This window comes from Chamaea fasciata, unplaced genomic scaffold (assembly GCF_029207755.1).
Source record: "Chamaea fasciata isolate MVZ Bird 193981 ecotype frontalis unplaced genomic scaffold, bChaFas1.0.hap1 SCAF_50, whole genome shotgun sequence".
Lineage (NCBI taxonomy): Eukaryota > Metazoa > Chordata > Aves > Passeriformes > Sylviidae > Chamaea > Chamaea fasciata.
The window spans coordinates 756,524-779,164 of NW_027094135.1; the positions used below are offsets into that span (position 1 = coordinate 756,524).

The 22,641-nt window shown below is 40.9% G+C and overlaps 1 long non-coding RNA gene across 1 annotated transcript; it reads left to right on the forward strand.

Annotated features, from left to right (window-relative positions):
* Nucleotides 1-16,437: 16,437 nt before the first annotated feature.
* LOC136304110 (uncharacterized) lies at nucleotides 16,438-20,805 on the forward strand. The gene is made up of 3 exons (XR_010724384.1): nucleotides 16,438-16,552; nucleotides 17,809-17,935; nucleotides 20,672-20,805. It is a non-coding gene; the product is annotated as an uncharacterized lncRNA (long non-coding RNA).
* The last annotated feature ends 1,836 nt before the right edge of the window (nucleotides 20,806-22,641 follow it).

The following is a 22,641-nucleotide window of genomic DNA, read 5'->3' on the forward strand; positions in this document are numbered from 1 at the left end:
TATCTGGTCCAGCTGAATTGAAATCTGCAGCCTTGTCTCTGGCAATAGTTGGTAGATAAGCTTGCTTTCATTTTGGAGGTGTTAGGCTCAGCATGAGTAAATTCACAGATAACTTTTTTATTCCTACTGAATATGCAGAATGTGACTTAAAACTGCCTTAAACGGTCCCCAAAGAAAGAAGATGACAGTACAGGGGAATTTATTTCAAAGCAAAATTCTATTGCTTGCAAGAGAAAATGAATAAAGTTGGGAATTCATAGCAGAGAAGTCTTAAGAGTCCATAGCTTAAAATTATTCCTCTTTACCATTCTAATCTGATCTCTGAAGAACAGCAAAATTACCCAAAAAAAAAAAAAAACACCAAACCAAAAAAAACAACAACAAAAAAAACCCCCTCTGCATAAATAATTGATTTCCTTTACTCTAGACAGGGATTCTTCCTGCATGAAAATATTCTTGTGGAGTACAGTTTGCAAGGCAGTAAGAGTGAAGGATTTGGTCTTCTGCTTAATATATAATGGTTCCTTTCGGTTTTCCTGGCTGTGCTTCCCAGTTCTGGCAAAGAGAAGCCCTTACACAGCAATAAATGATGGGTTTGATCCCAGGTTAATGATCTGAATTTGTGTCACAATTTGTTGCTTCTAGGTTTTTGGAGTTTTTTTGCTCTTGCCAGGGTTAGGTCCAGGCCATTCTACAGAATGTTCTGGGCATGAATATAAACCCCCAAAAGAAGTGAGAGAATCGTGTTAATAGTGTCTCTGCAGGTTTCTGGAGACTGGAGAAGGAGAACTGATTTTATGCTCTACAGAGAGAGCAAACAGAGGCACCAGTGGCTTCTCCGAAATGAGGGTGCTGTTATCACAGAGACCCTGAAAATGTGCATCCATGGGCTGGATGGTGAAAACAAGAGTGGTTATTTCCACAGGTCTCTGCAGCAGGAAAGAAATATCCTAAAGGGCACCACAAGAACTTTTAACACATATCCTGGTTTTATTTTAATGGAATCAAGTCACAACTGGAACTCATAGGGCACAGTATGGAACAGCTGAATTTTGCAGGGATAGGAGCAGAATAATGAGAATTAGCATTTTGTGCAGCTTTGTATTCCTCTGCTGCCTCCCTGCCAGCACGGATGGGTGACTGGTATTACCTCTGGTCCACCTGGAACTCGGGCCTGTCAAAAAAATACAAATCACAATGTAAAATAATCAGCTCATGAAAAAGTTCAGGCTGAGATTTGTTTCTCATTTGTCACATGAAAAACAAACCTTTTATTCAGGAAGCTGGAGAGTATTTGACATTAATCCTGCTGATATGCAGGGAGAATAAATGAGGAATTTTTGTTGTTCATGTTTTCATGTAGCATATTAATGATTTTGATGGCAACATAGGGATATTTGGCTACTGTCTAAGATTAAATTGTTAGGGTCTTGAGACTGCTTTTGCCTGTCATGGTTCTAGTAAATTTATACAATCAATTGTTAAATTTATACAATCAATCATTATATGACTGTCAGACGTATGAAGAACGACATCAAGTGTGGTTCAGACAACAGTAAAAAAAGATTATTCTCTTTAAGTTTCACTACATCTGTTTAGTTAAGTGATTGACGGATGAACACACCTGTTTCCTTTTTCCTTTTTTGTTTATATCATAAAGTCACTTCATCTCCTGTGGTATTTGTGTGCCCTGTGTGGGCAATGGTTGTACAATGGCATTAATTTCAAAAGGAAATAATTCAGCATAAAAATAAGAAGTGACAGAGGGAAAATCGCAGGAAGCCAATTTTCCTTTTAAAAAAGACATGCTCTTGTTTAGACTAACAGTCCTCCCACAGAGGTTGAAAAATGTAGGATGGACTAAATTTAACTTTGCTACTGTCACCAAAGATAATGATGTGTCCACCTTCTGACAAAACAAACTAAATGACACTTGCTGCACTAACATTTACCAGCACTCAGGTCTCAGGGGAAGGGCTACTCATGACTGATGGCAGCTGGAAAAAAAAAATCTGTCCCCCTCACCTTGCAAAGACGCGTCATGGGGAGAGACTTATGGGCTGCAGCAGGGATGCAAAGCACAGAGCATCTCCTGAGCTGTTAGGGGTGGATTGGAGAGGCTGAGTTTGTGCTGTCAGATATTCACAACAACACAACAATTGCACACAGCTGAGTGACTGACTGCAATTGCCGCCATGCAACACCCTGGTGTGGAAGCTGCACCAGTGGAATCTGAGAGAAGATCTGCTCTCTCATCTATTAAGAGTCAGTCTTTTGCTTTCATAGACTTGCATGCACAGAAGAATCAGGCTTGTGGTTTTGTTGTTTTTTTTTTTTTTTTAATTGTAACGTTTCTTCTTGGCTTGCCAAAAAAAAAAAAAAAAGAGATAAAAGAGTTCAGGATAACCCACTCCTTCTCCAGTGGGTGGGTTCTCCATAACCCACCCTCACTTCTGCAGTTAGGAAATAAAATATATATTCAGATGTTCAGCTAGAGAAAGGCAGACCTGGAACTGGGCAGAGCTGTTTCCAAAGAGAGCAAAGAAATACCTGATATGTGATGGACACCACGGTTAAGAAATTTGGGTGCTGCTGCTTCAAAACAAAGTTAAAGCCAAACCTCTGGGCAGTTGATGCAAAGCTTGGGCAGAGCCTGACCTGACACCCTGCAAGTACAGGACAAAACCTGTGGCCTGTTATTATTTGCAGGGATTTGGAGAATCCAAATTTGTGAATACAAAAATATGATCCTTTTGCAGCCACAGCACAAAGTTTACAGCTTTTGAACCTGAAGCCCTGTAACCATGCAGGAGTGAATGAAATGCTCATTTTGGTGCTGCTGATTCTGGAACAACACTTTCAGCATCCGTGAGTAGAAAATTAGGAGTTTATTTAAGATAATGAGCCTTACAGCACTTTCATCATGTAAATGCAACAACCACAGACACACTCAAATCATGATGATTAAATTTTATTGCATTAACTTGTTAAATTCTTTTAATGGCATTAAAGGCAGTAGATTTTTTTTTTCAAAACTCTGTCTAAAAGACAACAACGACAATCAGTGACTTCACAGGTCTTCAATTTCTGTTCTGCTCTTGAGCATTTTTATGCAATTAGAAAAGCAGATCTGGTAGAAAAAGCAAACTAATGCTACCTCTGGAGGAGTATTTCCTCTCTTGGACACATGCATAACAATGGTTGATGGTTATCCCATACCTGCAATGGGAATTTTGTACTTTCTGACCCCATTTTCAGTTCAGCTTTATACTCAGGTCTCTTGGATGGGGCAGCTATAGGGAGGCAGCAGAGGCACATCAGTCTCTGTACCTTACACAAAACCTTCCACAGAAAACGCAGAGAGCAGTTGTTCAAAATGCCTGAATGCAGCACCCTCCATTGTTTTAGTCATAAGATTTCAGAGACGTGCTTAAACTAGCCTGGATTTAGCTCAATTAATTTTTACGCCTTAAATGGAAACAAAGTTGCTTCAACAGGAAGATGAAGTTCTTTGTCACGCACTGTAAAATTTTTACAATGCCTTAGAGAGTGGAATGAGGCGCCTGAAAGTTTAGTTGCAGAGACCTCTCTCCCACCATGGGAAGATGCCTCAGGTGTAAAACATGGAAAGAGCTGTATCAGAAGGGGATCCACATTAAATTATTAAAAATGCTCAGCTGGGCAGAGAACACTGAGGACAAGAGGATGTTCCCAAAATCTCTGACTTATTGAAAAAAAGTGCAAGTTATTAACTCAGAAAAAATTTAATTTGACTCCTAGAAATCCAAGTCCTGTTCAAGGTTAACTTCACATGGCACAGATAAAGTTCTCTCTGTGTATTAAAGGCCCTTGAGTGCCACTGAGTAGAGAAAAAGATTAATAAGTTCTGCTCAGTTCCCACCTGTTCTTCCATAGATCAATCTGCCATTGCTTCCTCTGATTTTACTGCAACAAAACATAACTTTAGACTTGAATATAAATCTGACTTCCAGAGTTTATCCATTGAAACATAAGATATGAGACTAGAAAAGAAAAAGCTGTATAACAGAGTGCCTTCTTTACTGAAGCAGATCCTTTCTCTCTCCTTGGAGAGCAGGATAGTGTAATGTGAACAGATTGCACTTCTCACGTTCTGGAAGAACAGTTTATTCCATGTTCTGACAGCATTTATTTGGATCTTGAAGAAATGGCTCATAACAAGTATGGGCAAAACATTGTATTTGCCATGAACTACCCTCCTTGGAAATCTGTAATACAGAATAATATCAGTCAGTCGCTGTCTTATGAAGAATGTTTCTGTCATCAGATTCTTACTTTGTAAGCCAGATGCTAAGAATGGTTTTCTCAGAAAAGTCAGCCCCACAGCCCCTGGAAAACACCCCAAACCAGCAACACTGGGAAAACCTGTGACTGGTGGGAACAGTCTGGTTGGGGATAAAAGCAACCAAATTATCTGTAGATGCACAATTCTAGGACCACAGGAACATCGACTACTGCAGGTTGGAAACCTTTGAACATCCCCTGTTTTACTCCCTTAAAAATAAGGCTTAGTTTGGTGAGGTTGCTCAGCATTTTCTGCTTTTGAGTGATGAATATCTCCAGTAATGAAGATTTCACAGCCTCTCTGAGCCCTTGCTCCAATATTTGACCACCATCAGCACGAAGAAACTTTTGCTTAGCTTTAATAACGCCTTTCTTCTGTTTCAACTTATGCCCATGGCCACAAAATCTCTGAGAAATGTCTGGCTTTGTCTTCCCTGTGAAAAACTCACTAGTAATCCCTCATGAAAAAAGTTTGGCAGGGTACTAAGTGTCGAAAACTAGGCAAAGTGTGGTTCAATAAGTGCCAGGTAAAAGAGAATAATGCCTTCTCCTGAGCTGCTGGCTGTGCTTTTTAAAATGCAGCAGAGAATGAAGCTGGTGCATTTCAGGCCTGAATTTTACTTTATTTTTAGAGTAATTTCTTTATCTATTTAAGGAATCCTAGAAATTAAGTATCATTTCATTGCTTTTTATATGCGATAGTAAAATTAGTTCTTCACTGAGAGCACAGCTAAATTAAGAGTTGCTTACAGAAATATCCTGATTATCTACCTGGGAATATTCCATTGAGGCTCTCTAGAGGTATATAGGTAAAATTTGTCATGTTCATTTATATCACAAATGACATAACGACATTATAGAGACCAGGGCAGAATAACAGATACTTTGTGCCTTTTAATCCGGAATTTCTGAGTCCAGCAGTCCTTATGGTATTGTAGTGCCCTCAAACTTGCCTTGGGAGTCTGAGTCAAAAGCCATCCATACTTCTCACTGTCTGTGTGTGCAGGTAGGCTGACAGCTCCCAGAAGCTCAGATGACCCAGACTGTCATGAATTTTTACCTTACTTCCAGGCTTTCACCATTAACATTTTTACCTGAGGATCTTCAAATCAGAAACTTCTAAATTTTTGATACAGAGATATAAATTTCTGATGATCAGGCAGTGGAAAGGGATTATTTTAACAGTGTAACAAAACAGAACCCTTTCACCCTGCTTTCTACTGCCTCTATACCAGTGTTCCCTCCATGAATAAAGCCGAGTGTAAATAAGAGACCTGTCCATGCAGAAGCTGAAACACGTTGTAATGAGATGGCAGCACATTCCAGATAGCAAATGTTTGTTATAAACAACCCCTGGCTCTATTTATCACTACTCTGGGATATCTGGACACAGACACGAGTCCTGAAATGGGACCGTAAAAGTGAAGCCAAGCACATTCAGAAAGCCTTTTTCTGATAAGCCCAATCTCACCAAGGTTTTTGCATGACCAAAGTGAATGTGTTTGATTGAATGGTCTCAAACTGTAGATAGGGAAGCTCAGCAAGTGATTATCAGAACTCTGGGGGCACAAAAAATTCAAGTTATGTTAGAAAAGGAGTCACTGAGGGATGTTTGGCAGTAAAACAGGTATGCAGGGCAAAATAATTTACTTTTTTAATACCAGTATTTCTGAATATATGTAGGTGAATCCAGTCTTATGGCTCTAACAACTCACAGTTATGTCAGTACCACTGAGAACCATAGATTCTTAATTCTAAAGTTCCAGTAAGGAAACTACCCACAATCAGGCTTCCTGACAGATGCAGGCAATCCAGGCAAGGATGTCAGTGCATTATTCCGTAATCACAAGTTGATTTCATCAACTGTGATTTAATAAACCGTGCATGAGATTCAATTCTTAATGGACCTAATTCAATCAGGTGACGTTTCTGAGTTGAAAGGTGATGCATCTTGAGTGGAGTGAGGTGCTGGATGCTGTGGAAACTTTGTTTTACACTGCAGAAGTGGCTGTGTTGCTGAATGTTGTGGAAGATTCAGAAAATGGTATCCCAAGTTTTTACTGTCATTTAAAGCATAGTCCACTCCATGGAGTTGTTTTTTGGTTTTTTGTGGTTGTTTTTTGTTGTTTGTTTTTTTTTTTTGGTTGGTTGATTGGTTTTTTTTTTTTTTTTTTTGCTTCACTTCAGTATGAAATCACACACATTTACAGTACACTGATTTATTTTTTTCTCCTAATTTTGACACCGAAGAAATATTATTCTAATAGAATAGAAAAATCATATTGTCAAAGAGCTGTTGGATTTGGGTGTCCAAACACACACAATCTGCTTTAATAGCAAACAAAAATGACTACATTTGGAATGGAGATGTTTGGGGTGAATGCAGAGAATTCTCACAGTTGACAACTACCTTGCATTTTTAAGAATTTGCCAATTTTTTTTTTTTTTGGTAACTTAGGAAACAAAATTGAGAAAATGTCTTTGTAGATAATGAATAAAATGTAATAAAATTAAAAACATTTGAGTGACAGGTTTTTAAACCTGACAATCAAGCTCAGTCTGGAATCATCCTCAATCTCCCTGGGACTATTCCCAAGTTTCATGAATCAGAAGGTTGAGAGAGGCTGGGGGTCAAAGACACTTTGGCACATGGGGAGAAAAGAGACAAAGCCATAATTTTTTCAGTAATATGAGCCAAAGATAGGCTGCTGCATTTCAGCTTCATGCTCCCCTGACATGTGAGGCTGCTGCAGTGCAACTGCAACAGGTGCAATATGGCAAGAAAGTGCTCGGCTTCCTAAACCAGCAAATGGAAAACTGTGTTTTTCCTGTTAGCACTGGGATATTTTCAGAAAATGCCTGTCTGAAAAAATATCTCAGTTGTTTGTTTTACTTGACTTACTGATTATTCTCAGAAAAGGTAGAGGCAATAAAGCTAGAAGAAACTGTGCTTCTTGTGCCATTCATCCAAGGTCTGTGTGCTGCTCCCTGTTATCCCCAAGTCCTACTGGCACTGACTCTCTTCCCCCAAACTAATAAGAGCAATGAGAAATGTATCCCTGCTCTGATTCTGTTGTTTGCCATAAGTGGAGCCACAATCCAGCTGAGCAGTTTTTCCCAAGGGATCATAAAAGGCAACAACCTGAAAAAGAAAATGCAACCCCAAGGATTTTCCTCCTGTAGTTCAGGGTAACTCTTCATACCATAAAACAAAATATTACTGGAATAACACCAAAAGAATGAATCTCCATCTGCTATAAAAACACAGAAGTGTAATTTCTATGTTATTTCACATGTTCTGTCTCGTATTTCTCATTTCTCCAAGTTTAGGTAAGATGAAAGTTTTAACCTCTGCTACAACTAATCCATTAAGCGCCACCATAAATTTCCTTTTCTTTACCTTTCTCTGCCATTGTACAGATAATAAATTGTCTTCCTAATGTAACCAGTTTTATTACAGCCTTGAACTTAGCAGAAGACAGATAATCACCTTTGCACCATTAGACTTGATTAAGTTAAGCTCAGAAATTGGACCTGGAAAGCATTGAACTGTACATTTCTCAGGCCAGCTTTAAACGCACATGAGTATTTTTCAATACTAATGACTGGAAGGGGTTTTGTTTTTACAGTTATGCAAATAGTGTTCCTGGTTGTTTTCTACAGAAAATTAATGTCAAGGACATATTTTACACCACGTAAGATGACATAATACAGAGCAACCAAAGCAACCAACCATGCAGGTAAAGTTCTGTTCTTCAAATCAAACCTAAAATGGTTTTTCAGACCTGTGTGTGTCAAGTGCTGTTCATACATAGTAGGGTACAATAAAATTAATTCCATTAATTCAATTTAATCATTCTAGTATGAAATACTTTTTTATGAGTGAAGATTAATTTTTTTAATTAATGAACCTCTGATTTTCAGGTTACACTGTACACGAAACTCTGGTTCTGAGCTTGTACATAAGTAACAATGAAGTGGAATACTTCGATATTTTGGATCCCAGTTTAGCATATTGAAGGATAACATTAGAGAAACTTTTCTCACTGCCTGTATGTCTGAAAATGTAAACTCCCTTTATTTTCAGTTCCCTATATTTTTACTCCCTTTCATGTTTTGACTTTCCACTTAATGCATATGTAAAATTTTTTAGGCTTCATAATGATGGAAGTTATTATGAAAAGCTGCATTTTCTTCTCACCTTACATCCTAATGAGTCTCAGATTGTTACCTGCGTATACAGACACATATATTAACAATAGGGAAGCAGATGAGTTGTTAGTGAGGTGAGAAATACCTGGCAAGTACTTTCTGGTCTCTGCATGAATTCTGTTTACAATCTAGTTCCATGCTTTGTTGGCACTTAAGGCTGTTAACCAAACTAAAAGAACTTCACAGCCAATTAAAAAGAAATTTCTTTGAATTTCTTCTCTTTACGTGAAGGAATAAGCAAGTGAGAAGGTTCTTGGCTATGAATGTTCCAGTAGACGTTGTTAAACCGTTTTTAAACCGTGTGAATGCAAACTGAAAACTCCATATTTTGCTGCCGCAATCGTAGGGTGTAAGGTGAAGAAAATTTGGCAGTGGAGTCAGATAAGACTGAGACATCATCTCTCTTTTTTTTTTTTTCTTTTTTTTTTTTTCTTTTTTTTTTTTTTTTTTTTTTTTTTTTTCCCCACATTTTGCTTGAAAGAGCAGCTCTGAATAATTCTGCTTTGGAATGAAGTGGCCTTCCAACGCCAAAAAACGTGAGAGACTTGGACTGAAAACATGCCCACCACCAAGGCTGGGTTGTGAGTGTTCAGGACTAACAAAGCTGCTTGAAAATGTGTGGTTTTCTTCCAAGTGCTTCCCTGAAATGGAGCAACTTAATTTGGTTGCTCTGCAGGATTATTTGATTGTGAGGATGCTTAGACATTGATTCATCAAACCCAAATTGCTTACAAGGAAAGGTCACAGGTGCCTACTTGTTCATAAGATAACTATTAGCCCTGATTTAGGGTTGGAATTGCTATGGATTTCTCACATTTTCAACAACCTGTGCCTTTACAGGAACTTACCAAAAAATAATGAAACCACGACTCAGGAAAATCACATTCATTATCATCTGTGCTTGTCCAGAATAAAAGGCTTGAGTGCAAACACTTGTACTTATAAAATATTTCCTGTATTCTCTAACACCGTCAGGAGAGTTATGCATTGTTTCTCCATCCCATTTCTGGGGACAAAAAGGCCATTTTCCTTACCTGCTGCTGTAAACCTCTGATGGCAGATGAGTGGGACATGCCAAACTCCCACAAATCCCAATTTTTGAATTTGAACACACCTCTCTCTCGGTGTGTGTATCCCAGCGTTTAGCACAATATAAACCTCGTGTGTGCAAACAAGTTCATTAAAATTGCAAGAGCCTGTAGCACATTTGTAACAGCTTGCCCAAAGGTTAACATTTATGGCTTTGAACTGCCAACATCCTTCCTTTTATGGGGCACATTTGTATGCTAAATTGCCTATTATGTTAAGCTGTAAGTTCCCATTTAGCAGCATCAGGAATAAGATTTGACTGTAAGTGTTTAGGTTTTATTAGTGCTGCGCTAGTCTTCTTAACAGCTCAAACTTCCCACAGCCTGAAAATTTGCTGCAACCTCTGGAGAGGTTGTTGGGTATGAGATGTATTTGTGAACAGCTGAGGATAAGGAGCATGGGAAGAAATGTGAGGCACTGATGGGAAAAAGGTGCTTTGCTGTGTCTCACCTTCACACGAGTCCTAAATGTCATGTTCAAGCAATGATTGCATCTAAAACAATCTCAGTAACATCTCCTTTTCCCAGTTAACGAGACCAGAAAGGTCAGCTGAAAATATTCCAGGGGGGAAGGGTGTTTTATTGGTAGGTAAATGTGTCCAGTGGCTTTGTTTTTGCTGTAGGTTACTTCCCAATGCATGAGCTAACAGAGTGACTGTGATATACCAGCCCTGTAAACTGAAATGGCAAATTGCAGCTGGATATGCAGTTCTCAAAGGTAACAGAAATGTATTTGCTAATGAAACCGTGTTTCACTCAGACTTCCCTTGCTGCCAGGGAGTTCTCAGGAGATCCTGGGACTGAGGGACTTAAAAATGTCACAAAAGCCTTTCAATTCCAGGCCACCAGATAGACAGAGCAGGGACCCGATTTCAGACAGTAATTTTAAAGCCTCCCATGAATATCTGCTCACCTTAGCAGTGACTGTAGTCTGGCAGTGGTGACTGAATACAGAACGTAACTTGACAAAAATAACAGAAGTCTTTAGCCCAGGATTTCTGTATAAATTAAAAAAAAAAAATCCATTCCATTGTCAAAAATGAGAATGTGAGCACACAAAGGTGCCATTCTGCTCCTGTGCTTTTCCACAGGCTGACCAGGCCAAGTTTGCAGATTTACTTCATGTGGTGGGTGTGAAGATGATGATACTCTGTGTCTGCAAATTGTCACAGAGCTTTGGAAACATAAACTCTTGAAAAATATTATCAATGGAATAATTAGAACTAGCTATTCACCCCAACCACAAGGGGAAAACAAAGAAACGGAGCTTCAGGCTGGCCATACAGAAAAATAAATATTTCCCATCATTCACAAATAATCTTTTTATGTAACAGGATGTTCTTAGAGGCAAGCAAGAATGATAAAAGTAATATAAAATCTTCCAGCACCATCCACAGCTGAGGAGGGCTGCCTCTGTCACTGATAAAACAGGATTGCAGAGTTGTGTGTTCTGCAGAACTCAACATTTTTCAGGGGTTGTAACAGCTGGAGTGAGGAAGGTGCTTTTTTTGGTGTAAAACACAATATCATTTCCAGGAGACAGAGGTCCCACATGAAAGGCCCGAGGTCTCTGTAGGAATCTGTCTGCTGAGCACGCTGACTTTGTTGTCAGTAAAGGCTGCAACCTCCAGCAAATGCAGACAGTGCTTTACCTATTAAGACAATCCGTGGGGGAGAGACTCAAGCAAAGTAGCTCAGAAAGTTGCTTTTTTTTTTTTTTTTTTAATGACCTATTTCAAGTTACATTTTTCAAATAATTTAAGGAGAAGACTTAGTTAATGCTACTTAATCAAAGTTCCCTGCAAATAACTTAAAGGTGACAGGTCAGCAAAGACATGCTTACTTAAAGACAGTATTTTGAGATTTAAAATGCTAAGAGTCTTACCAAGTCTAATCTGCTAAAAATTATAATAAAGCATAAGAGAAGTTCAAACCTTATTTATTTCAAGATCAGATTTATTATTTTTTTCAAGACCTTGCAGGCAGAGAAACAGACAAGAATTAACAGAGGAAGAATTTTTTTGAAAGCACACATCCTACATACAATGGTGGATAGATGATGATTGACCCCTTCTGTCATCCAAAATATTTGGGATTTCTGGTCAATTATTCTCTAGGGCCTAAATGAGGTCTTGTGTTTGAGGCAGTTGAAATTATTTACTGTAGGAGTTGGTTTTCTTTATACAGACATGGTGTGACATCTGTAAATACACTGCAGTGCTGTGCTATTTCCAAGATCTTCTTGGTTGTAAAGTTATTTTTTAAATGGCTGTTGCTGTAGTTTGAAATGAAAATGGTGACCTTAACAAGCACTATCATTATTATGCCTCCAAGGGACTTACTCACTCTCCTTCACTCTGATATTCAATGTCTGACTAGCTTGGAGTGCTGGGTCTATTATTTTGCTGAAGTCACTTTAAAAAAAAAAAAAAAGGCACTCTGCATTGTCCTCTGTTGCTTTCTTTGGGTACATTTCATATTAGAATATTGCACAGCAGGATTCTGATTCCAAGTTAGTAATTGGAATAGTATTCTGATTAGAATCACATAGCTAGAACTTCACTTTTCAGAGTTGCATGGTGAATAAGTAATTGAGGAACAAACCCAAGTGATTTTCTACTTTTTGTTAGGCTAAGAGAGGAGCGTGGAGCATCCAGTGAAGGCACCACAGACTGCTGGAAGGAGAGTTCACTGCTGTAACGTGGTGGGAAAGGAAAAAACCTCCACCAGCTAATGAAATGGAGCAAACCACAAGCTCAGAATTCTAAAGAAGACTTGACATAAGCACTGATATATTACTAGCCTAAAACCAAAATATAACTCAGCCTTGCAGCCAGGGCTATGAGAGTGACAGGGTCTGAAAACCCTTTTTATATGGGAGCACTCCTGGAATTTCAACCAGCTCAGTTAGGAAGGAGCAGAGTTCTGAGAGCGGGGGAGACTGCACCATTGTGCATCCTCCAAACCAGTGCTATCCCAGCAAAAAATAACTCAGGACACATTTTAGATCCACTTGAAGATTTGTGAGGCAAATGTGTCAAGCATATTAAGAACAAAGCAGCAAATCCAGACAGTTTTTAAATACCAAATGATGTGATTTAGTTTAGAATGAAGCAATCAGTGTTTGGAAAAATGCCTTTAATAGCATTGTCTCTCCCTCTGGAAATTACCTATTCAGTGCAGGAAATTTCTGTTTGGTTATTTCTGCAGGTAAACATTGTATTTATTACATTCAGAAAGCAACAGAAATTTAGATGGCTGAGCCTACACAAGCTCCTGTAGCATTTTCCTTCTCCTTTACATTTCTAATAAACATGAATTATATATGGAGACAGCCATGCTTTGTTTAAACTGCTGCACTAAGTACCCCGTGACAGCAATAAATCAATGGTTTGCTTTCTCATACATTTGAATGAATGTAATAACTGGAATAAACAATTAATCTGATGGATACACAGGAACTCTCTGTAGCTAAGTAGAAGTAGAATAATAATACTGTTCCATTGTTCATCCATTTGCCATTTGTTGATGGTCACACTTTATTGATTTTACGTATTATTTGTCTAATTATTTGATTCTCAAAGTTATTTTGAATAATTTATTCAGTATTAGCTTAAACTGATGTCTGAAATTTATTGGTTTTTTGCTTGATCTCCAACTAATAAGCCAATTATGATCAGCTTTGGAAGTTATTAACCAGACTCCAGTTTCTATTTTTGCTACCTAATTAAATCTAATGCTCCTGGTACTACAGTGACACACTGGGCACTTAATGTGTTAATGTATTTTTTTAATGGTAGTGCTTGTAAAATATATTGCATATACATGTAGATGAGATAACGAAAAAAATCATATATATTTATGTATTTACTTATAAATACCAATGGCTACTTGATTTTTAACTTGAAAGACCAACTGGATGAGCTCTAGTTGGGCTTTAAGGCTGTTTGGATGTGTCAGGAGACAATATGGGAGTGAAATTGTTCAGAGGATTTGAAAGATAATGAATCTTTCATTAAGATTCTGCTACCTGGTGCCCTGGAGGTGCCATGGACATTATTAAATTAAGGGAGGAAACAAGGGTGGACATACAGCGACATTCCCTGGACAAGCAGGAAACATTGGATAAAAAATTTGCTGAGCTTGCTCCATTTTTCTCCTGATTTTCCATTTTTCTCCTGATTTTAGGAATGGAGGAATTCAAACCACTTACATGAGAGAAATAAATGCTGTATGGAATGTTCCTGTTTGGGTTTGTCTGTCTGCTAGGTGAAACAAAGGAACAAGGAAAATTATCCCTCTGCAGAACTGTTACCCACCATACTTGCTGAAGTTTCCTGGGTTGTTTTTTCATTAAATGCAGAGATATTTCACTTAAAGAAAAAGTTCCTGGAACATTTCTGATTGGGATTGGCCTTGCACATACACAGACTTGACTGTTTCTTGCCCAGACACTTTATAAACTGGGTCAGTTAGTAACTGTGTCCCAGACAAACCAGTAGTTTACCACGGATAAAGGGGTGGAACAAGCAAGCAAGACCAGGACTTTACATGTAGAGAGAGGAAATGAGGTTTCTTCCTCCACCATGAAGTTTCATCACATTTTTTTACATTGAGAACATCAATCTACAATCACAAAGCTGAGATCACAGGAGGGATTCCTGGTTTCTTTTTGAGGCTGACAGGGACCAAATCTGTTTGGGACAGCACAAGTCCAAGACAAGCTTGCCTCTGGGAGGCAAGAGTCTTTCACTGCTGTGAAAAATATTTATCTTTGCTTCCTGCCAACCCTGTGAAAGGATTCTGAATAGTTTCTGTGTGGTATTGATGTTTAAATGATCAAAAACAGGGCTTTTGAACATCCTTGTCTCGAGGCCTGGATAATTTCTCAGAAACAAAACCAAGCCATTGTAAAGCTGCTGAAAAAAAGGAAAAGGAGCTCCCATGGATGGACTCATATGCTTAAAAATACAAAAAATACAAAAAAAAAAAAAAAATCCCAGAGCCATTGCAACATTACAAATTTTACTCTTTTTATCCAGAAAGGAGGAGGATGGGGCAAAACATGCCACAGATTCCTTCTGCTAGGAAGAAATAGCATTATTGGGTTCACTGTTTCCTCAGTAGTATTTCTGAATAACCACACAGATTTCTGTACTGATGAAGAACCATCAAGAGTTTTTTTCATTTCAGTTGAGTTTTCTTCCTCTTTTAAACTGTTGTGGCAGAGGGAAGAATTATAAAAGAAAGGCCTCATAAAATCAGGCCTGCTCTATCAAATTAATAGATAGCCTGTCATCTCTTCTAAGTGAAGTTAAGCAACTTAGAAGTTGCTTAACATGCAAAAACAATCTCAACAACCTATTCTTGAGCTGAAAGGTAAGTGCATGTGTATAAACAGTAAGACCTGTCCCATGAGAACCCATAAAGGAAAAACGCCAACAAACTGAATCTTAGCCCTTCTGATCAAAAAAAAAACGGAGTGGTAAAGAAAACTCCCAGCCAACGGGTGTTGCACAGGAGGTCTTTGAGAACCGTATAAAAGAGGTGATGTGAATGAAGAACTGGCTTTTCCCACATAAAGAAAAACAAAGTCTCGGCCGACTTATTTACAACATCCGATGACCCGAGGCGATCGCGGGAGGGGAAAAAGGACGCGGGGCCAAGCCGAGAGACGGAATGCACAAAGTCTGGGACTAACAGCCCGCAGTAAAAGGAAATTCAAGCGGCGACTACAGAAAGAAACGAAACACACCAAGACAAAAACCGGGCGGGCGGAGCGGGACCCGAGCGGGGAGCGCACGGGGATAGAAACAAACACAGCAGCAAACAGAGAAACAGAGAAACTAACGCAAGAACGAGCACAGAAAACAACCACAGCTCCCGGGAAGCCGCCGAAAAATGCCTTGCGGAAAATGAGAGGTGGGGAGAGGGAGGATGATCCGCGGAGCGTAACCCGGGCCACGGTCCGCACGTGAGTTTAAACGAGAGTTTAAAAAAAAAAGAGGCAAACCACCTTGAGATCTCAGCTAGCGGATTTCAGCCTAGGGAAGAGCAGTAATGTGGGCGCTTATATTGCGCAAAAGGGATAAAACGGGGTAAAATGAAGTTTTGCGGACTTTGTTGCTGCGGCGTAGAAAACGTGACGTGAGGGTAGATGTACAAAATTCCTTTTCTATCGGAAGGTGGGACGCGTTGGGGCAGATTTTGTGTGCAGCGGCCACTGGGGAAGATGTGGCAGCCACAAAATCTATACCTACATGGTATTTTATTAAAAATCCATTAAAAATAAAAATACAGTCTGCTGAAAGGACCGCAGCTTCTGCGGCAATCGCCTCCCCGCGGGCTCCAGAGACCTCTCGGTCACTATCTCCTGTGTCTGCAGGGCCCTTTCTGTTCCCTCTACCTACGGACAATGGAAAAGCTACCTTTAAATTTCCTTTTTCATGTTGAAAAGACTATTAAAAAGTGTTATAGCCACTTTGAAACCGCTTTCAGCCTAAGCTGAAATGAACAAACGCACAAAAAGCCGGCGGGCGAAACCTGTGTGCGTGCGCCCCTGGAAAATGGTTCCGGCGGGACACAGTGCCCGCGGGCGGCAATGCGGAGTGAGCGGCTCCCCGGGGAAGCCGCGGTGGTCCCGGTGGCCGCGGTGGCGGGCGGTGGCCGCGGGGAGCTCCGCGGGGTGAGTTTTGTCCTCCAGAAAGCCTCGAGCCCCGGGCACCGGTGGTTCGCAGCTCGACACGGAACGAGTGAGCTGTGCGGACGGCAGCAGGCGGAGCGCATTTCCTGCGGCACAAGGTGTTCCCGGGGCTGAGGGCTCCAATGGCGCTCCCTCACGGTCCGTGCGCGGGAAGTTCGACTGAGCCGGCGGCTCTGCCGGACAAAGCGCTTTGGGCCTTTGTAACCCTTCTCTGTGTCCGTTTTCGGTGGGTTCCCCCCTTTTCAACATGCGCTCTCTAGGTTTTTTGGGGGTTTTTTTCCTTCTTTCTTTTTTTTTTTTTTTTTTTTTTTTTTTTTTTGTGTGTGTGGGGGGGGGGTTTTTTGTTTGTTTTCGGTGAGTTTTTTGTTGTTTGGGGTGTTTGGGTTTTTTTGTTGTTTTGGGGGGGGTTTTGTTTGGGGTTTTTTTGGTTTTGGTTGGGGTTTCTCGTTTGGTTTTGTTGGGGATTTTTCGGGGTTTTTTTTCGGATTTTTGGGGGTTTTTTTGTTGTTTTGGGGCGGGTTGGTTTTGTTTTTTTGGTTGGTTGGGGTTTTTGTGGGTTTCTTGTTTTGTTTTTGGGTGTTGAGGGGTTTATTTGTTTGTGAGGTTTTTGATTTTTTGCGGTTTTTTGGGGGTTTTTGTTGTTGTTGTTGTCGGTTTGGTTAGGTTTGGTTTTTGAGGGGGTCTTTTATTTGTTTCGTTTTGTTTTGGGGGTTTGTTTTTTTGGGGGGGGGGTGTGTGTTGCTTTTTCCCCTCCACGTTTCTTCCACGGGTGTTTGGGGCTGTGCCAGCTCCACGAAGTTTTGTTCATTTTAATTTTTTTTTTTTAAATGTATCTTGTCCTGTGTTTAATAGATAACTGGTAATAGCCTTAATAATATGCAAACTGTTCTAACATCAGAATATACGAGCTTTTTTTAAATTTATAAAATAGAGGGAGATGATGTGACAGGTGGAAGAATTATAAAAGAAAGGGCTCATCAAAATCAGGCCTGCTCCAATAAATTAGTAGCTGGCCTGTCATCTCTTCTAAGTGTAGCTAAGCAATTTGCAAGATCCCGTGCAAAAACAGTCTTGGTATGAAAGGTTTGTTAACACAACAACCTGGTTTTGGGTTGAGAAATAAGTGCACCTGTGTAAAAAATAAGACCTGTCCCATGAGAACCCATAAGGCAAAAATGCCAACAACCTGAATCTTAGCACAAATCACCTTCTGACCAAAAAATGAAGTGGTAAGAAAACTACCAGCACACGAGGTCTGTGAAAACTGAATCAAAAAACTGATGTGGATAAAGAACTGGCTTTTCTTGCATGAAGAAAACAAAGTCTCAGCCAGCTTACTACAATATTAAAATCTCTCATCTTCTTTTTCCTCGTGCTATGTTTGTTCATATTGCTTAGATCATTCTGTCTGCTTTTCTTCCCCCCCCCGTCCATATCTTCACTAAACCAACAGATTTGTGAACTCTTTTGCTTTTATTTTAGGCCTCTCACTTCTCATTATGTGCCCCAAAAAGGGACTGGCGTGTTGGAGTTGATCATGCACCAAAGCAGCAGACAGAACTCACAGACAGCCTGGATTTTCTTCATGCCTGCATACTATAACCTGAAGGTAAAAAGCACCCCAAACCACCAACCCTCTTCTTTTTGTCCTTGAATTCTCAGTGGGAGAGCTGCTCCATGAAAGGCACAGAGGGATTTTTCCTGTAACTGACGTCAGGCCTGTGTCATTTGCTGTAAGGATCTGATGCACTTTATTCCTTAAGGTTATTCACTGCCTTTCCACTTATCCAGGCACTTAGGCTCCCTCTCCCTTGCCTCTTGTGCTGTCACATGCATTACTCTGCTTACAGGTGCACCTGGCACCCCTGGCTTTACTGCTCCTGTCAGAAGATAATCTGCCATTCTGTTTTCAGGCTATGCTAAAAAAGGTCTTAGAAACTGTCATAAATACCAAGCACCAAATTTATGACTGGGTGTCTCTTCTTTCATTCCAATTTTGGCTTTTGGTCCCTCATTTGGTAACATAAAAATTATGCTAACTCTGTATTTTCTTTTTCTACATCTCTGTATCTTTCTCCGAATTATTCAATGTCAAAAGGAAGGTGGAAAAGTCTAATATAAAAATTTGAGGAGCTCACTAGTCAAAAACTTTCAAAGGTAAACTTTTCCATGTTTGCAAAATCCAGTGAAAGAGATAATAACAAGTGTGATGGTTGGATAAGGCTGATGATTACAAAAAGCCAAATGGCAATGAAAATAAAATAGATCTTTAAATTAAGACAACCTAATTTTATTTCCCTTCTCCCACTGACTGGCTCTAATAACTTTTGAGGACAAAACTGTTCTGCATGACCACACCAGGATTGCATCCTCTGCTGAGATGTGAGTCTTCCTCTGCATTTTTCCTAAAATATAGTGAAATTAAAATGACTGATAATTGAGTTGCTAAAACAGCTTGGCAGTCATGAAGGTGAGCCTGGCTTCCATAGAGCCAGGAGACTTGCTGGCATTAATTCTTGTTACATTAGGAGGAAAAAAGTAAATTCCAAGATAACATTTCCTGGCTGATCTAAGGCCCGGGTGTCCTTACATTTTGTTTAGCCTGGCTACAGATGCTTGATGGAATGTGGACAGATAATTGAGTGGAGGATCAAGTCCTATTCCTGGAATTGCTTCTAGGACTACTGAAGTAAATTTTCTCAGCTCAATAACATCAAGAAAGCTTTAAGTAAATGAAGAATCTTGTATTATGGCCAGAGACATGAAAGGTATACCACTGCAATAACCAAAGCAGTCATATTATCAAGAAATATGCCAAAGGAAGCCAGTAGCATTCTCATTTGAAAAGAAATAAATAAAAAAAAATATTACTGCAGTCAGAATTCAGGAAGGGAAAATTGATCCCACTTTTGAAATCCATAAAACAGCATGTAGGAATAAAATGTCTTAAATGCAGTTGACACCTGTAGTCACTATTTCCTTTCACTGGAGTCTCTGGCTGCCTCAGTCCTGTGGAAGGTGATAATTGCTTGCTGCCAAAACGAAAAGAATGACAAATAATTATTATTCTCATGATAGTAACAGGGTTATTTTTTGTTTGTTGGTTTGTTTGTTTTTTGTTTTTTGTTTTTTTCTTGCAATGAAGGAGCATGTGAACTCCATTTATTTGACTCCCTGTCAGAAAATTAGCTTTTACTCCGTTTTTTTTTCTCTTTCCTGGTCACTGCATTTTCCAATCTCCCCGGTGCAAGGGCCAACGTTGCAGCAGCACAGGATAGTCTGTTACCTTCTGTCACATCTGCTCAGACCTAAAGTGACATGTATGCACTGAGACATGACCTGATGAAGCACAACACATCCCCAGCACGAAGCCGTGCTCTTTGCTGGTCTTGGGGACAAGTGTGGAAACTGAAATTCTGAAATCCTGATGCCAAAGGCACCGCGGGCAATTGTGTGTTTATTTACTGGATTCATTGATTGAATCAGAATATTTCATTTCCACAGGGAGCGTAGTTGGTAATATTTAATGAAAACTGCTGAACTGTGTGATTTCAACATATGTTTTTTTCCTCACTGCATGTTTTGCAAATGTTAATGGGAATGTCATAAATGAACAGAAGGCCAATCTAAGTCATTGCTACTGCTTGTTAGAAACCAATTGAGTACGTGATTAAAAAATGCACAAGCTTTGTTCTAATCCTGTTCATGGAATTAATTTTATTTCATAGAAATAATTTTTTTTATAGGAAGATCATATACAGAAAGCGTGTCATGACAGATTTATCAACAAACTCAATTAAAATAAAAGCTAGAATGCCTGGACTAGCAAAATGGTACCAGAGAAATTGCTTCATGAAGTTAATGGTAGTGCATTATATCCAGTGATGATCCAACCTTCCTTCTGATTCCGGCTAAGATTTAAAAGGGGAAAAAAAAAAAAAAAAACCCACACAAAATCAGAATCCATTGCACTGTATAAACACAAAAGAATATGACCCTTTTAATCTTAGCATGAGCTGAAGGCTCCTAAAGCTCTTACTAAAACCAATTTCTAGATGTTTATTGCTGGTAGGGGATAATGGATGGGCATGGTCAGGAAATGAAGTTCCCCCAGTGAGAGGGGGCTTTTCTGCAGCCACATGAACAGAACTCATTAAGGGCTTCATCCTTCATCTCCTCAAAGTAGAAAAACCTGCTGGAGTACAGTAAATACCCTTTTCCCTGGTAGAGGATGAAGATGGGGGAGACACAGATCACAACTAATATTTATGAGAAATATTACCATTTATCTGGTGTCTACTAGCTGGTATTGCTAGTAGAATACAGTCTTTCTTATTCATTACAGATAACTACACATCCCATGTACTCCCCCAAAAAGCTCACTCCAGCCACCAGGAGAGCCACAGTGACACCAGCAGCTTCTTGTGTCAGTGTGGAAGAGGTTCAGGTGTGTGTGGTACTGGTGTCTGTGTTTGAATAAAGCATCCACCACCTCCTTGGCTGTGTGCCATTTTTAATGCTGCTGTGTGCTGCATTGGACAAATTCAGCAGACGTGGTGCTTTACCCATTTTTGCGAGTTCAGCCAGGCAGTCCCCAGAGCTGATCAGACCTTGGAAGGCTTTGACAGAACCAATTAGGCTGGGAAAGACCTCTGAGGTCATCAGGCCCAACCTTTGACCCAACACCACCTTGTCACCCAGGCTTTGCCACTAAATGCCAGGTCCAGGCTTTCCTTAAACACCTCCAGGGGTGATGACTTCACCACCTGCCCAGGCAGCTTTTGCCAATGTTTGACAGCCCTTTCTGTGAAGAAAGGACCCCAAATGTCCAGCCTGAATCGTCCGTGGCTCAGGCTGGGGGCATGTCCCCTCCTCCTGTCACTTGTCGCCTGGCATCAGAGCCTGACCCCACCCTGGTTGCCCTCTCCTCCCAGGGAGTTGTGGAGAGTGACGAGGTCAGCCCTGAGCCGCCTCCTCTCTCTCTCTCCACATCTCTCCCTCTCTCCTGGTGCCTTCCTGTCCATCCCCACACAACAGCAGCTCTGGCCTCACAGCCCTGCACACACAGAGGGTCTGAGAGCCCCTGAACTCCCCGAGGGGCACCCACAGAGCTCCGTGTGGTGGGCAAAATGCCACCTGTGCCCCTGCTTGGAAGATAGGATGGCTCTGCAGAGAGACCTGGAACAGTTGGATGGGTGGGCAGAGTCTAACAAAATGAAGTTTAATGAGTCCAAGTGTCGATTCCTGCATTTTGGCCACAGTAACCCTCTGCAGCATTATAGGCTGGGCACGGCATGGCTGGACAGTGCCCAGGCAGAAAGGGCCCTGGGGGTTCTAGTCAGCAGTCAGCTGAACAGGAGCAAGCAGTGTGCCCAGGTGGCCAAGAAGGCCAATGGCACCTGGCCTGGATCAGGAATGGTGTGGCCAGCAGGAGCAGGGAGGTCATTCTTCTCCTGTACTCGGCACTGGTGAGGCCACACCTTGAGTGCTGTGTCCAGTTCTGGGCCCTCAGTTAAGAATAACCTTGAGATGCTTAAATGTGTCCGGAGGAGGCAACAAGGCTGGTGAGGGGCTTGGAACACAAGTTCTGTGAGGAACGACTGAGCGAGCTGGGGTTGTTTAGCCTGGAGAAAAGGAGAGTCAGAGATGACCTTATCACTCTCTACAACTCCCTGAAAGGTGTTTGTAGTCAGGGGGGGCTGGTCTCTTTCTCCAGGCAGCAACTGACAGAACGAGAGGACACAGTCTTAAGCTGCATCAAGGGAAATCCAGGTTGGAAATTAGGAAGAAGTTTTTCACTGAACGAGTGATTAAAAAGTGGAATAGTCTGCCCAGGGAGGTGGTGGCATCACCATTCCTGGATGTGTTGAGAAAGAGACTGGATGTGGCACTTGATGCCATGATCTAGTTGAGGTGTTAGGGCTGGGTTGGACTCGATGACCTTGAAGGTCTCTTCCAGCCTACACATTCTGTGATTTTGTGAGACAAGAGGTTCCGGCAGTCAAGCCCAGAGCACGGCCACCGGCCGCCGCGGCCCCTGGCACAGGGCCAGCACTGCCGATCTGCAATCCTCCTCCTCTCCCCGTCAGAGGAGCTGGAAGAAAAAGGGGACAGTGCCGGCCCAGGCAGCTCTCCTACAGGCAGTGGCCCTCCCAAAGCCTTGCCGGGCCTGGCTCTGGGGAGGCCTAGCCCGAACCTCTGACTTATGAAGTGGTGTTAACTCCTCGCCAGCCAGATATAGAAAGATGACTGAGTCACTTGGTACCTTTGATTCAAGACTGGGTCCCAAGAGACATGTACAACGCTCTTATTTGT